The sequence below is a fragment of the Schistocerca nitens genome, unplaced genomic scaffold, assembly GCF_023898315.1.
Source record: "Schistocerca nitens isolate TAMUIC-IGC-003100 unplaced genomic scaffold, iqSchNite1.1 HiC_scaffold_465, whole genome shotgun sequence".
Classification (NCBI taxonomy): Eukaryota; Metazoa; Arthropoda; class Insecta; order Orthoptera; family Acrididae; genus Schistocerca; species Schistocerca nitens.
Window position 1 is genome coordinate 3,258,641 of NW_026045998.1, and position 15,379 is coordinate 3,274,019.

A 15,379-nucleotide genomic window follows, 5' to 3' on the forward strand; every position below is an offset into this window, starting at 1 on the left:
CCTCAAACTGAGTCCCGATGAGGAATGTGTCGGACCTGGTATCCCAGTCACTGGAGTAGAATTGTCTCGAATGGTGAGCCCCACCTCGAACTGAGTCCCGACGAGGAACGTGTCGGACCTGGTATCCCAGTCACTGGAGTAGAATTGTCTTGAGTGGTGAGCCCCACCTCGAACTGGGTCCCGACGATAAACGTGTAACAGTCGGGTTGCGGCGCCCTGGAAACATATTTCAGTTTCAGAGTTTGTGGGCACCGCTCGGCAATCTGCGGCTCGTCAGCGACCGCCTGAGGCCGCACAACGGGCGGACCGCGTGGCTGGGAGTTCCGAGGTGGCGCTGTGTCGATGAAGGAGACGGCTGCGAGTGCCGATGAAGGCGGACTCTGTGACACACTAATTGCAGACATTACACAGCTCGCATAGAAATTAATAGTAGCCAGGTGAATCGCGATACCCCAAAAGGAAACATGTCCATTGCCATTATTTGCACGACGATTCTGAAGATGTAATCAGATTTTCAATATCTATATACATATAAAAGATATTCGTGTTAGTTACACTGTTTATAACTCGAGAACGGCTGGACCGATTTGGCTGAAAATTGGTGCAGAGGTAGCTTAGAACCGGGAGACGGACATAGGATACTTTTTATCCCGGTCGGCCACTATAAAGCGTGGTATAGCGAAGTGAGGGTTCCTCTCCCCGATGCTATTCAATCTGTATGTTGAGCAAGCAATAAAGGAAACAAAAGAAAAGTTCGGAGTAGGTATTAAAATCCGGGGAGAAGAAATAAAAACTTTGAGGTTCGCCGATGGCTGTGTAATTCTGTCAGAGACAGCAAAGGACTTGGAAGAGCAGTTGAACGGAATGGATAGCATCTTGAAAGGAGGGTATAAGATGAACATCAACAAAAGCAAAACTAGGATAATGGAATGTAGTCTAATTAAATCGGGTGATGCTGAGGGAATTAGATTAGGAAATGAGACGCTTAAAGCAGTAAAGGAGTTTTGCTATTTGGGGAGCAAAATAACTGATGATGGTCGAAGTAGAGAGGGTATAAAATGTAGACTGGCAATGGCAAGGAATGCGTTTCTGAAGAAGAGAAATTTGTTGGCATCGAGTATAGATTTAAGTGTCAGGAAGTCATTTCCGAAAGTATTTGTATGGAAGTGAAACATGGACGATAAATAGTTTGGACAAGAAGAGAATAGAAGCTTTCGAAATGTGGTGCTACAGAAGAATGCTGAAGATTAGATGGGTAGATCACATAACTAATGAGGAGGTATTGAATAGAATTGGGGAGAAGAGGAGTTTGTGGCACAACTTGACTAGAAGAAGGCATCGGTTGGTAGGACACGTTCTGAGGCATCAAGGGTTCAGAAATTTAGTATTGGAGGGTAGCGTTGAGGGTAAAACTCGTAGAGGGAGACCGAGAGATGAATACACTAAGCAGATTCTGAAGGATGTAGGCTGCAGTAGGTACTGGGAGATGAAGAAGCTTGCACAGGATAGAGTAGCGTGGAGAGCTGCATCAAACCAGTCTCAGGACTGAAGACCACAACAACAACACAACAACAACACAACAAAAACGCATCTGGCATGGAATAGCAAAACGCAAATGCCAGCTAACCGTGTACGGTTAAGCATCAGTAAGTATCATTAATTAAAAATTTAAAGAAATAATTTGTATTTTCTTCGAATCACCATTAAAAATGCCACGACCGAGACGATCGAATACTTCTCGACAAAGCCGTAATGCGATAAGGATACAAAACATTGCGTAGGAAAGGACTGAAGAAGAGCAACAAACTGCCCGTGAAGAGCGCCGCGTTAGTATGGCTCGACTTGATGCTTCTCAATCACGAGAGCAAAGTGAGGCAGCCCGTGAAACGGCTCGGTTGCGAGTGCGAAATCGTCGAACGAACGACAGAGATCGACGTGTAGATAATTCAGAATGAGACCATTGGTAAAATGCATTCGTTCAAATCTATTGACAGTGTAACAAATGAAGATGAAGCCACCGACTATCGAACTGAGTTTTTAAACTCCTCGGATGTGCCTGGCTTACCACCGCACAATTTACGCCTAATGGTCGGCTCCCTAGTAGCCGTGCTTCGAAACACAAACCGGCCGAAACTGTGCAACGGTACGCGTTTGGTGGTAAGTAAACTGACGAACTATGTTATTTACGCGTCGTTAATCAAAGGAAAATTCGAAGGTGACGAAGTTCTCATTCCGAGGATCCCGATATACCGTTTGAGTTTAAAAAGACTTCAATTTCCGATCCGTCTTGCATTCGCCGTGACCATTAACAAATCACAAGGCCGATCCTTGAAAGTTTGCGGTTTAAATCTGGAATATCCGTGCTTTTCACACGGTTAATTATATGTGGCATGTTCACGGGTCAGACCGTCTGCATTGTATGTTCTTGCGCCTTGTAATAAAACAGAAAATGTCGTGTATCACAAGGTACTTAATTGAGCAGTGGAAGCTATGCACAAAAAACAAACAATACAGAATCATTGAAATATTTATTTTTTTAATTTATATTTCCCAATAAGAAATTGAACTTAACATCCAAAATGTGATTATTTATTGGCTTTCAGGCGGAACAGAGTTTGGGGGGTCAGCAAGTCTTTACTAGTTTAAAGTTTAGTATCTGACTGAAAATCGTACAAGTAACACGCAGCAACGAATTTCCAAAATCTAAACGGTTCATCCGATTTCTTCGATCTATGTGTCTTTAGAAAGCTATTAGTGTAAACCTAAACTGGTACGAGTTACAGGCATGTAACTTGAGTAGTACACGAGTTACTGGAGGTCAAAATGGCCGATTACTATCGATCGCGTCAGGCCGTAAGTACTCCACAGTTACACGAAAAAACGGTAGCAGCATGCTTATAAACATATTTATTCGTCTATGTCTTTGTTTATATCCGATATATGCTATTCATGAAGAAATTGGTTAAATACAAAATTGTTAAGGCTTTCGTGGCCACTTGTTGACAAACTGCCTATTGGCTTCTGTCTCGGGTTCTTCGGCCGACGTTCATCTAATGATTTTTCTGACGTTTCGCCAGCACGAGTGGCTGGCATTGTCAAAGCTTCACCCGGCAATGGAGGGTGAAGCTTTGACAATGCCAGCCACTCGTGCTGGCGAAACGTCAGAAAAATCATTAGATGAACGTCGGCCGAAGAACCCGAGACAGAAGCCAATAGGCAGTTTGTCAATTGGTTAAATATTTACTGAGTTTTAGAAAGCACAGAAACATTAGGCTACTGGCCCACTTTTGCTTGCTATTCCATTATTATTATTATTATTATTATTATTATTATTATTATTATTTTCGATTATTCCAATTTAAAGAGAGCGTTTGAACTTGAATTTCTTTATGATGATTGTTTGTTTATGTTTTTCCTGAGCCCAAATTTTCTTCATGTGTTGACTGTGTTGTTTCTTTCGCTCCGCTGTCCATTTGCATCCTGGTCTCATCTGTGTTGTGGTGTCAAATTTATGTTTTTTGATGATGTTCTATTTTCTATTTTCTGCATCGTTTACTGTTATGTGTGCTTGTCTGAGGTCCTGTTCAACTTCTTTTATCCGTTTTGTTTTTCCCCTGCCTGAGTTGATGACTTTGAGAATTCACAGGAGCAAATAATAGAATAAGATGGGGCTTAGGTAGTAAGCATTTATGCTCCTGTGAACGTGAACGCGTTATGCAGGTCTCAGAGTCACTCGCATCCATCTAGAAAAGCTTTTACTGAGTTTAAGGAAGGCGATGTTGGCCTGATGTACTCGACGATGACCTTTGGCTACACTGTCTAAAGGATCGTTCTAAGAAATACAAAATTAAGACCAACCTGAAGATGCCTAAATAAGGCGAAACGTGTAGCTGAAAAATAAAAAATAAAATTGCAACCAAGACTGTTTTTAACCAATACTGTTAAGCACTGGTTTGCTGTATGCCACATACGGATTGGAAGAATTTCTACAACATAATAAGTAAATATCGCGTTATATTTAACTATAGATACGGCTGGCGTTAAGTGGCAGTTTCCCGAGTTCCAAAACGTTTCCTCTCAAACGCAACTCCACATTTTTGCCTGTGCTAATTGGCCTACGTTATAACAGTACTTTTCCTGATTCTTTGAATTGTTGTCACTTTGTGGAGCCACTTCCGTCAACACTGACCATACACACGATTTCACTTCCCGGCAGCTCTCGTCATCGGCACGTTGCTGACGCACGCTTCACGGTGCGTTATCCAGAGTCCCTCCACTGCGTCACACGTGCCCAACGGTACACGTTTGTAGGGCAGTTCTGTGCAGTGTCCGTGTGACGCAGCGTCTCGCGTGCTATTCTTTCATCTATCTGTGTTTCCATAACAACGTGGGATCGCGTCTCGTTTCTGACAACTCTCTCTATTTTCGCTCGTTAACCGCTACGCATGCCATAGGATTCGCCATGCAATGTCTTCCAAAAAGCCGCGCGTAAAAACGGTTTTTTTCTGTGTATGTGTGTGTGTGGGGGGGGGGGTCTCATACCTCGCGTTCTGCTGGTGACAGAAAGGTAGGGTCTCGTGTTTTGGTCAGCCCTTGCGCTAGGGACCATTTACACAGAAGGACTGCGTCGCTGTCAGTCGACTTAGGTTAATGGACCAAATCGTCTGGTTCTTTCTGCTACAGACACGCCATAAGTGAGTTATGGAGGTATCATCTAATCCGTGGGCGGTTCCCGAGAAAACCCGAAAAAACATTGTTTTCGAATACCAAAACCGACCTGTGGATTCCAAGAAGGGTACACACACAGCAAACGGCTGAAATTTTTTTACGAGACTTTCTTAGGATCCCGATTTCCAACAACCTTGCAAATGTTCTCGGTATCTCTATCCGTTCGGTTCAATGTTACCTCTCTTGTACACGTTAAATCCGGTGCGAGACGAAAACGTAATTTATGAAGTGACCTAGGACGCAGAAACGTGCTGTAAAGCTGTCGTTACGATAGCAACGCTTGTCGGAACCGCGTGATGTAATACCGAATCACACGCAAAAATTTTGTGCACGTAAAATCTAGTCTGAGGTGCAAAAGTAGTTTCCCGTTATTTCGATCTGACGTAAGTAAATACCTTCAAAACTTTTCCCAAGAACTTTTGGTTCAAATAGCTCTGACAAGGGAACCTCCCCATCGCACCCCCCTCAGATTTAGTTATAAGTTGGCACAGTGGATAGGCCTTGAAAAACTGAACACAGATCAATCGAGAAAACAGGAAGAAGTTGTGTGGAACTATGAAAAAAATAAGCAAAATATACAAACCGAGTAGTCCATGCGCAAGATAGGCAAATTCATGGATAGTGTGAGCTCAGGAGCGCCGTGGTCCCGTGGTTAGCGTGAGCAGCTGCGGAACGAGAGGCCCTCGGTTCAAGTCTTCCCTCGAGTGAAGAGTTTAATTTTTTATTTTCAGACAATTATCAGAGTTCAGGCACTCACACATAATCAACTTCGCTCTCCAAAATTCCAGGACATGTTCAGATTTGCTTGGACATTTGCAGGATTTGACGCTCTACACACGGAAAAATCTGAAAACGTTAAAAACATATGTTTTGACAGAGCACAGGGAAAACTATGCGACTGTGAAACTATTGCATTCATTTCTTGCAGTTTATGTGACAAACTCATGTTTTCATCACTTTTTTGGGAGTGATTATCACATCCACAAGAAAACCTAAATAGGGCAAGGTAGATGAATCTTTTTACCCATTCGCCAAGTGTACAAGTTAGGTGGGTCGACAACATATTCCTGTCATGTATCACCAGTGTCGTATAGAATATATCAGACGTGTTTTCCTGTGGAGGAATCGGTTGACCTATGACCTTGCGATCAAATGTTTTCGGTTCCCATTGGAGAGGCACGTCCTTTCGTCTACTAATAGCACGGTTTTGCGGTGCGGTCGCAGAACACAGACACTAAACTTGTTACAGTGAACAGAGACGTCAATGAACGAACGGACAGATCGTAACTTTGCGAAAATAAAGAAAATGTATTTTTTACTCGAGGGGAGACTTGAATCAAAGACCTCTTGGTCCGCAGCTGCTCACGCTAACCCTTGATGTTGCCTATCTTGCACATGAACTACTCAGTTTGTATATTTTGCTTATTTTTTTCATAGTTCCACACAACTTCTTCCTCTTTTCTCGATTGATCTGTGTTCAGTTTTTCAAGGCCTATCCACTGTGCCAACTTATAACTAAATCTGAGAGGGGTGCGATGGGGAGGTTCCCTTGTGAGCACTACGGGACTCAACATCTGTGGTCATCAGTCCCCTAGAACTTAGAACTACTTAAACCTAACGAACCTAAGAACATCACACACATCCGTGCCCGAGGCAGGATTCGAACCTGCGACCGTAGCGGTAGCGCGGTTCCGCACTGAAGCGCCTAGAACCGCTCAGCTACATCGGCCGGCCACTCGAGAGCTTTGTGGCATGCCAAAATTTTTTTAAACATTTTGAGCAGATGGAGTATCGCGTAGTTGAAAATACAGTGAAGCTGTCATCCACGAAGAGACATGTAAAATTTATGTGACGATTAACCTCAAAAGAATAACAGGTGGAAGGCACTAGATGCTAGGCTGACGAGGAAGACTGCATGCACTGATTGGCTGTCGTCTGGTCTAATAGGGATGTGTTGTATCGCTTTTTTATCCTTGTTAATTAACACGTGGCTGTATCGGTTGGTTATCCGGAGACCCCACTGCAATGTTCCCCCAGCAGCTGTTTATATATAGCGACGCTCGCTTGTAATGCAGCGCCAGTTTGTGATGTATTCCGCACGGGGAGAGGTGGTCTGGTCTAGTCTAGTTGTGCCCGCTTCCTGGCGACCCCAGGAGTCCGGTTACACGAGGGCAGAGGCTAAACGGCACTTCCCGGGACACACTAGTAGCGGCGGGGGCGCACTTCTCACGGCTACTCTCTCTGCTGTCTAGGCTGCTGTGGAGTACCAGGAAGTAGGGGAGAAGGCAGTAGGGGTAGCTAGGGAAGTAGAACGGAGAGACAGAGAAAGTTGAACGAGTACATGGAACAAGTAAAAGAGGGAGCCGAAAAAGTAGACCAGGGAAAAGGGAGACAAAAAATAGAAAAAGTAAGTGAAGACGCAAAAGAGGGAGAGGCAAAAAATCCGGAAGAAATAAAACGAGGGCGGAGAGAGCAAGAAAAGTCAAGCAGATAGAAGTAAATGCTGTACAAACAGGAAAACAGATTAAGTAACACAAGGAGAGATGACAACTCAGAAGAAATCGTGCAAGTAGAAACAATAATGCTATCAAAAGAGACGTTTTCTTAGACAATGGAGAAAAGAACAGCAATCGATCGCCAAATCCGCCGTTTTATTATAGCAGATCTAGATTTCGACTATTACATAGTCATCTGCAGCACTAAAAATTGCAAAACAGGAGAATCGGGAACGAATGTAAGATATTTGATAACGTAGCACCACAGAGTTATATACCATATAACAACAGGTGACATCAGTCCGAAGTGTGACGTAGGACAAGCAGGAGTCTGATACGGACTGAAGCCGTTGCTTATGCGAAGAAAATGTGACGTCTGAGACATACGGTGTCCTATACTGAGCCACCGGTAAATAGTTACACAATAGCGAAACTACATAAATTAAAAAAAACACAAATAACGATTAAAAAACATTACATTCCATCCTGTACTTACTATCATTGGGCGGGCTACACTTACGACACCGATAGTCATTTGTTTCTTGTGGTTTAACTCTCAAATGCTGTTTATACTGTTTCTTTGAATTCGAGCCGCATCCGGTCTACACTTCACTGTTCATTTGGAAGGAGTGGAGACTGTCTCTCAGGAAGGCGTCGAGCGAATTTTTATCTGCTTCCTTCAACAGGTATACTTCGCGTTTATGTTTGCTGGATTTTGAGTCTCGCTACGGCAAGCCTGTGTTTATATCGCCTCTGTGGATGATCGTACATTTTCTACGTGTTTTACGAAGTTTGTTTTATTAGTTCTGCTGAATATTATTCTCGTGAATATGTTGTCAAGTTACAAATGCTGTTTGTTATGTACGAAAGAGAATACGCGCGGAAAGTTAACGTTTTGTAAGTAGACACGCTGGCCTACGCAGGGAAAAGCTATTGTCAGAGAGTGTAATAAACTGTAAATGCATTATCGCTGGACGAGCGAGCGCGCCAAAAAGCAGTAGCAGTTCGGAGTCGCAAGGAGACAATTGGTGTCGTCGGTTGTGTGGATCCGCCGGTGTGGCTTTGCAAAACTGCGGAGACTAAAAGCATGTTTCCGAAGTGCGGAGCAGCGAAAACTGAAATGGTTGTTTAACACGGGCAAGCTAATTGTATGGCGTTTATTGGGCACAGTACAAACGCAGCAAGAGTATTTCACATAACATCGAGAGTACTGTGGACCGTTGGTATTTGCTACGATATGGCAAGAAGATCAACCTGTGCCCTGTTTTACCACTAAATGAAGCCGCTCGACAAATCAACGGCATCATAAAGTAAGATCTACTTTTTTTATAACTAGAAGTGTAATAGACAGACCAGCGTAGTTGGAATTTTTGTTTGAATAACACTGTTTTCGTGCATATTGTCACGTAAATAATTTTGCTAAGTCGTTATCCGAGTAGTATCGATCCTATCCCTTTGTACGAACCGAGATAATGGCGAAAATGAACTGAAAATGTAACGAACATTAATTTATCACATTATCAAAACATAATTTTTCCAACTTTTGGGCAATTAAACAATAATGAAATCTTTGGCTGTAGTACGAATAATGTCAGAAATAGAATGATGCAAAAGCCAGTATTAATTCGTTTCCTAAAAATAGAGTAACTTTCATCATAAAAAAATTTGTAGTAAAACTTTACGTAACTCGGGCACTGAATTTCACAGTCAAAGCACAGTTTGTAATTTATAGCTTGTGGCATAATTTATAACTTTTATTACAAAGAAATGTCAGTGTAACTGCTCGGTAAATGACCGTCCTTACCGACGAGTAAATTAAAACCATCTTTCTGCTCGCTACAGCTACGACAGTCAGAGTTACGGTGAATAACTTAACGACAGGTTTCCGTCCACAGCCAGGAAACAATCTTACTATAATTGATCTTTGAAAATTAATAGAATATGTTGTACGTGTCTACTATTTGATTATTATCCGACTACCGTCACGTGTGATGTGAAGTACTCTAAAGTGTGCGTTAGGTGCTGTTCCTACGTCACGACGCCACTAACTATACTTACGTAAGATTGCTCAGGAGTATAAAGTTCAGCTTCGATTTAATTATTTTTGTTACGATGAGGAACTCACGACCGTCGGTTATTTTCATTAATGACATGCCTCGAAAACCTTTCTTCCAAATTTTCCACTAAATACTGTTAATTAAGAATTAGCTTACATAATAAAAGTATATAAAGTTAACCGAACTGGAGATTACGAGGGGAGCACGAGGGCTGGGCGACAAGACGAGACGAGACGAGACGAGACGAGGCAAGAGCCGCCGGATGTGACGTGGCTGCGCGCAGGAAGCTGCGATCACGTGCCGGGGGTAGGCGCGGCCAGCACGTGTGCGCGCACACCTGGCCGACACACACACATACACACACACACATTTCCGGCGCGCTGACGGCCACTTCCGGTCTGCGACGCAGGACTAGCGCCGCGCGCACTGCCGGACACCTCCCCCACTCCTCCCACACTTCCGCGGTGCCGGGTTCGACGCCCGGCGGCGGTGGAGCCACGCCCTGCGGCAGGCCGCAAACACTACGGGCCGGGCTGCAACTCGCGCGCGCCCCGCACCCACCATTGGACGCCACTGTGCGGACGCTGCTCCACTCACTCACTCATTCATTCATTCATTCATTCGTTCGTTCCCTCGCCGTCCCTCTCACGGCACTGACAAACAAAGGGCAGTTCCGTATGCCACGCCGCCATCTGGACCTACATTTACATCAGTAGCCAGCAGGTCAGCTAACGGTGTGCGCCTGAGGGTACTTCGCCAACCGATCCCCCCTTCCACTCGTGAATGTCGCCTGGGAAGAATGATTGTCGGTAAACCTCTGTACTGGCTCCCATTGCTCGAATTTTCTCCGATCCTCGCCATTTGGCGGGACGTATGCGGGAGGATGTGGTACACTGAGGTCGCGAAAGTCGAGAGACAGCGATAGCGGCACACACTCACACACACGAGGTACGAAAGGCCAGTGGATTAGGGCGAGCTGCCGTTTGTGCTCACGTGAGCCGTCTGAAAACTTCGCACGGTGGGGAGTAACACACTTTGAAAGCGAAATGGCAGCTGGAGGCAGGCGTACGGGAGCTTCCGTTTCGGAAATCGTTAGGAATTCACTATTCTGATATCCACAGTGTCGAGAGTTGCTTCACCTGTCACCAGGGGCAACACAGTGGCCGAAGGGCTTCACTTAACGACCGAGAGCACCGGCGTTCGCGCCGATTTGTCAGTGCTAACAGACGAGCAACACTGCGTGCAATAACAGCACATATCAGTGTGAGACGAACGGCGAACGTATCCGCCAGGACAAGTGGCGAAAGCTGGCGTTAATGGTGCTACGGCAGCAGAGGACCGGCGCGAGGGCCTCTCCCTGGCTCCTGGCTGGCCCCTACACTACTGGAAAACCCCGGCCTGGTGAGGCGAGTCGACGACGCACATAGCCTCTTCTAGCGTCTGCGAGTGCAGTTTACTGGCCACCTCTGTAACCCAAACGGTCCCGTGGCGAAACCCGCCAATGTCCGTCGCATTTTCTACCTGCTAAGCGTTCTAGACCTCTGAACGAGACGGCCTACTGGAGATTCGGCCGAACGGTCGCCGTGTAAGCCACTTCCTTGGCGGACGAGTTACAGTCTTCTTCTGTATCTCCATCTTTTCCCACTGTGTGTTCATTGTACTTGCGATCGCTCTGGATAGTTACTGCTAGATATTACTGTTTCCAGTAATTTGTCACGAATAGTGTAGCTATACATTAGTGAATTCCTTTCCCTATGTATGCGAAATATGTAACATTTGTTCACGTTCAGGGCCTGCACCATTCCCCGACCGTCTGCACGTCGACACAGCCTCCTGGCGGCGCTGCTTCCTTACAGGCAACCGCGTCACCCGCTAACACTGTCCGACAGCTTGCGGCCATTGCTACTACTTCATTTATATTCACTGTAAACAGTAACGGTCCTATCACGCTTCCTCGGGGTTCTCCGGAAATTAGCTTTACCTGTGGAGAGATTTTGTTCCGTTACCAGCGACGTGTACGGCTATCTGGAAGGAAGTCTGGAGTCCAGTAAACAGCGGTGCTGCACTGTGTCAAATGCCTTCGTCAAGTCGAGGGACACAGAATCGACCTGGGCCGTCGTCTTTTCGAGGAACAGATCGAGTTGAGTTTATTACACACGAAATTTTCATTCTCCAAAAATTTTCGACATCGTGACGGCTTTCAACAAAATGACCTAGAAATATGTCTGCAACTACACTTTTCAAATGTGCGATATGTCGTGACAACGGAAGTACTTTTATGCCGTGTTCCGCTGTGTCTCTCGTTGTCCGTTGTCGAGTCATTTGAGGGTCGCTGCAGTAAGAACGAACCACGACAGGTAAGTATGTGCGGTATTTGTAAAGTAACTTTTTACTGATGGAAAATCGAACTGGAGGGGAATAAGCCAGACGGCAGTTTATGCGATAAAATACGGTTCTTCGGTACGCTTTTACGGGGATAGGGCGAGTGGTCGCCGTGGCCTCGACGGAGGAACCGCGCCGGCATTTGTTCGAAATGACTGAGGAAGGCCGGGCAGAGCAAGCTGATTCCTCCCGAATACGAGGTCTGTGTGTCGGCGACTGCCCCGCTCCACTCAGCTGGTCCCCACAGTAGAGCGTGCTTCTGCTTACACTGAGCAGCCAGTACATTCTGACGACCGACCTCCTATCGATATAAACTGTCGACGCGATGGCAGAGTCACCTGGAGAGCAGTGACTGCCGCTGAACGTGCTGTCCCTGTGTACCGGGTGATCAACAAGTCAGTATAAATTTGAAAACTGAATAAATCACGGAATATGTAGATAGAGGTGTATAAATACACACACATGCTTGCAATGACATGGGGTTTTATTAGAACCAAAAAAATACAAAACTTCAAAAAATGCCCGACAGATGGCGCTTCATCTGATCAGAATAGCAATAATTACCGTAACAAAGTAAGACAAAGCAAACATGATGTTCTTTACAGGAAATGCTCAATATGTCCACCATCATTCCTAAACAATAGCTGTAGCCGAGGAATAATGTTGTGAACAGCACTGTAAAGCATGTCCGGAGCTATGTTGAGTCATTGGCGTCGGATGTTGTCTTTCGGCATCCCTACAGATGTCGGTCTATCACGATACACTTGCGACTTCAGGTAACCCCGAAGCCAATAATCGCACGGACTGATGTCTGGGGACCTGGGAGGCCGAGCGTGACGAAAGTCGCGGCTGAGCACACGATCGTCACCAAACGACGCGCGCAAGAGGTCTTTCACGTGTCCGGCAATATGGGGTGGAGCGCCATCCTGCATAAACATGGTACGTTCCAGCAGGTGTCTATCAGCCAGGCTGGGGATGGTGCGGCGTACCTCTCACCCGTCACGGTACCAGTCACCGACGTTTTGCTGTCCAGCGCCATCTGACGGACATTTTGTGAACTTTCTTTTTTTTAGTTCTAATAAAACCACACGTCATTCCAAGCATGTTTGTTAATTTGTACCTCTGTATCTACATTATTCCGTGGTTTATTAAGTTTTCAAATTTTCCCACGAAGTAATGGCCGCTATCGACAGGGGATCTCAAGCTGATTCCGTATTTCTAGATTTCCGGAAAGCTTTTGACACCGTTCCTCACAAGCGACTTCTAATCGAGCTGCGGGCCTACGGGGTATCGTCTCAGTTGTGCGACTGGATTCGTGATTTCCCGTCACGAAGGTCGCAGTTCGTACTAATAGATGGCAAATCGTCGAGTAAAACAGGAGTAATATCAGGTGTTCCCCAGGGAAGCGTCCTGGGACCTCTGCTGTTCCTGATCTATGTAAATGACGTGGGTGACAATCTGAGCAGTTCTATTAGGTTTTTCGCAGATGATGCTGTAACTTACCGTCTAGTAAAGTCATCCGAAGACCAGCATCAGTTGCAAAGCGATTTAGAAAAGATTGCTGTACGGTGTGGGAGGTGGCAGTTGACGCTAAATAACGAGAAGTGTGAGGTGATCCACACGAGTAGATAATATTGTGGGGGAGGCGAGCCGAAGGTTGTGTTTCATTGGCAGGACACTTGGAAGATGCAACAAGTCCACTAAAGAGACAGCTTACACTACACTCGTTCGTCCTGTGTTAGAATATTGCTGCGCGGTGTGGGATCCTTACCAGGTGGGATTGACCGAGGACATCGAAAGGGTGCAGTTCGTTTTGTATTATCACGTAATAGGGGAGAGAGTGTGGCAGATACGATACGCGAGTTGGGATGGAAGTTATTCGAGTAAAGACGTTTTTCGTCAAGGCGAGATCTATTTACGAAATTTCAGTCACCAACTTTCTCTTCCGAATGCGAAAATATTTTGTCGAGCCCAACCTACATAGGTAGGAATTATCATCAAAATAAAATAAGAGAAATCAGAGTTCGAACAGAAAGGTTCAGGTGTTCCGTTTTTCCCGCGCGCTGTTCGGTTGGTTGGTTGGTTGTTTGAGGTTTATGGGACCAAACAGCAAGGTCATCAGTCCCTCGTTTCACATGTGGTCCATTCCGCTAATGTGACATCTCAGGAAAGTCAGAACAGTAAAAAGGAAAAGGCTAAAAGCGTAAAGGAGCAGTCATGTTGTCAATGGTAAAAACAGAACGAGGGAAGTCAGCAAGAGAACGAACCCAACGCTATGCTGAAGCGTGCTGTTCGGGAGTGGAATGGTAGGGAGATAGTAGGATTGTGGTTCGATGAACCCTCTGCCAAGCACTTAAATGTGAATTGCGGAGTAATCGTGTAGATGTAGATACTGACTTTTTGATCACCCGGTACAATGGGGAAGGAGCGCGGTCTGTTCGAGTCCGACTGAGGGCAGACTGTGGCGGCCCGGAGGCTGCACGACACAGGAGTGCTGTGGTGGGCGTCTCCACCACCTGCTGACGTCGTGGGTTGGGCGGTCAGCCCTCAGTACAGATGGCGGGCGCCGTAGGCTGGGCAGACTGGTAAAATAAGACAGGCCGCCAACTGTGGCGGAACTAACTTCGTCAGACTTCAGTCGTGGGCAGAGTACGACTGGGTCTGAACACACAGTCCTGACGGTGGGGCTCCACGGCCCACGATCTGCGCACGTGTCGATGTCGACGCCACCACATCGGCAGCTACCACAAATGGGCGTGCGATCGTTGGCAGAGCACTGGACGGTACGACGAATCCAGACACCTTCTCCGTCGTGTCCACGAGGGGCGGCGAATCCGTCGCCTTCCAGAGCGACACCCGTGCTACGAGACGGAGCGAACTTCTGTGCTCTGGGGAAGACTCGCGTGGCCGTCCCCGGGTCCAGTGGAGCTCGCGCGAGCGACTGCCACGGAGTACCGAACACCCGCCCCTCCGTGACGGTCGCGTTTCTCGTCGGCAGTGGCACTTTTCAACAAGATAACGCGCCGTTTCACGAGGCGAGGAGTGTGACGGAGTGGTTCGACGAACACAGTGCCGAGTTCCGACTGATGTGCTGGGCCCCCAACTCGCCAGAGCTGAACCCGAGCGAACACACCTCGCCTCAGACGTGATTTTGCACTACGCGAAGGAACTTGGCCCCCTTCTTGCCGCGGTGTACCGTAGGTCTCTACGAGAGCGTAGCGTCACAAAGGATTGGAAAAGGGCACAGGTCATTCACCGATTTCAAGAAGGGACGCCGAACACACATGCAGAACTATAGACCCATATCTCTAACGTCGATCTGTTGTAGAATTTTGAAACACGTTCGTATTCTATTCGTGTATAATGACTTTTCTGGAGACTAGAAATCTACTCTGTAGGAATCAGCATGGGTTTCGGAAAAGACGATCGTGTGAAACCCAGCTCGCGCTATTCGTCCACGAGACTCAGAGGGCCATAGACACGGGTTCCCACGAAGATGCCGTGTTTCTCGACTGCCGCAAGGCGTTCGATACAGTTCCCCACAGTCGCTTAATGAAGAAAGTAAGGGCATACGGACTATCAGACCAATTGTGTGATTGGATTGAAGAGTTCCTAGATAACAGAACGCAGCATGTCATTCTCAATGGAGAGAAGTCTTCCGAAGTAAGAGTGATTTCAGGTGTGCCGCAGGGGAGTGTCGTAGGACCGTTGCTATTC

At 46.3% G+C, this 15,379-nt stretch overlaps 1 protein-coding gene across 1 annotated transcript in view; it reads left to right on the plus strand.

The window, feature by feature from the left end:
- Window positions 1–15,379, plus strand: part of LOC126232177 (cell surface glycoprotein 1-like) — an 87,672-nt gene that overhangs the window by 9,963 nt on the left and 62,330 nt on the right. The gene's annotated exons all lie outside the window — the stretch shown is intronic.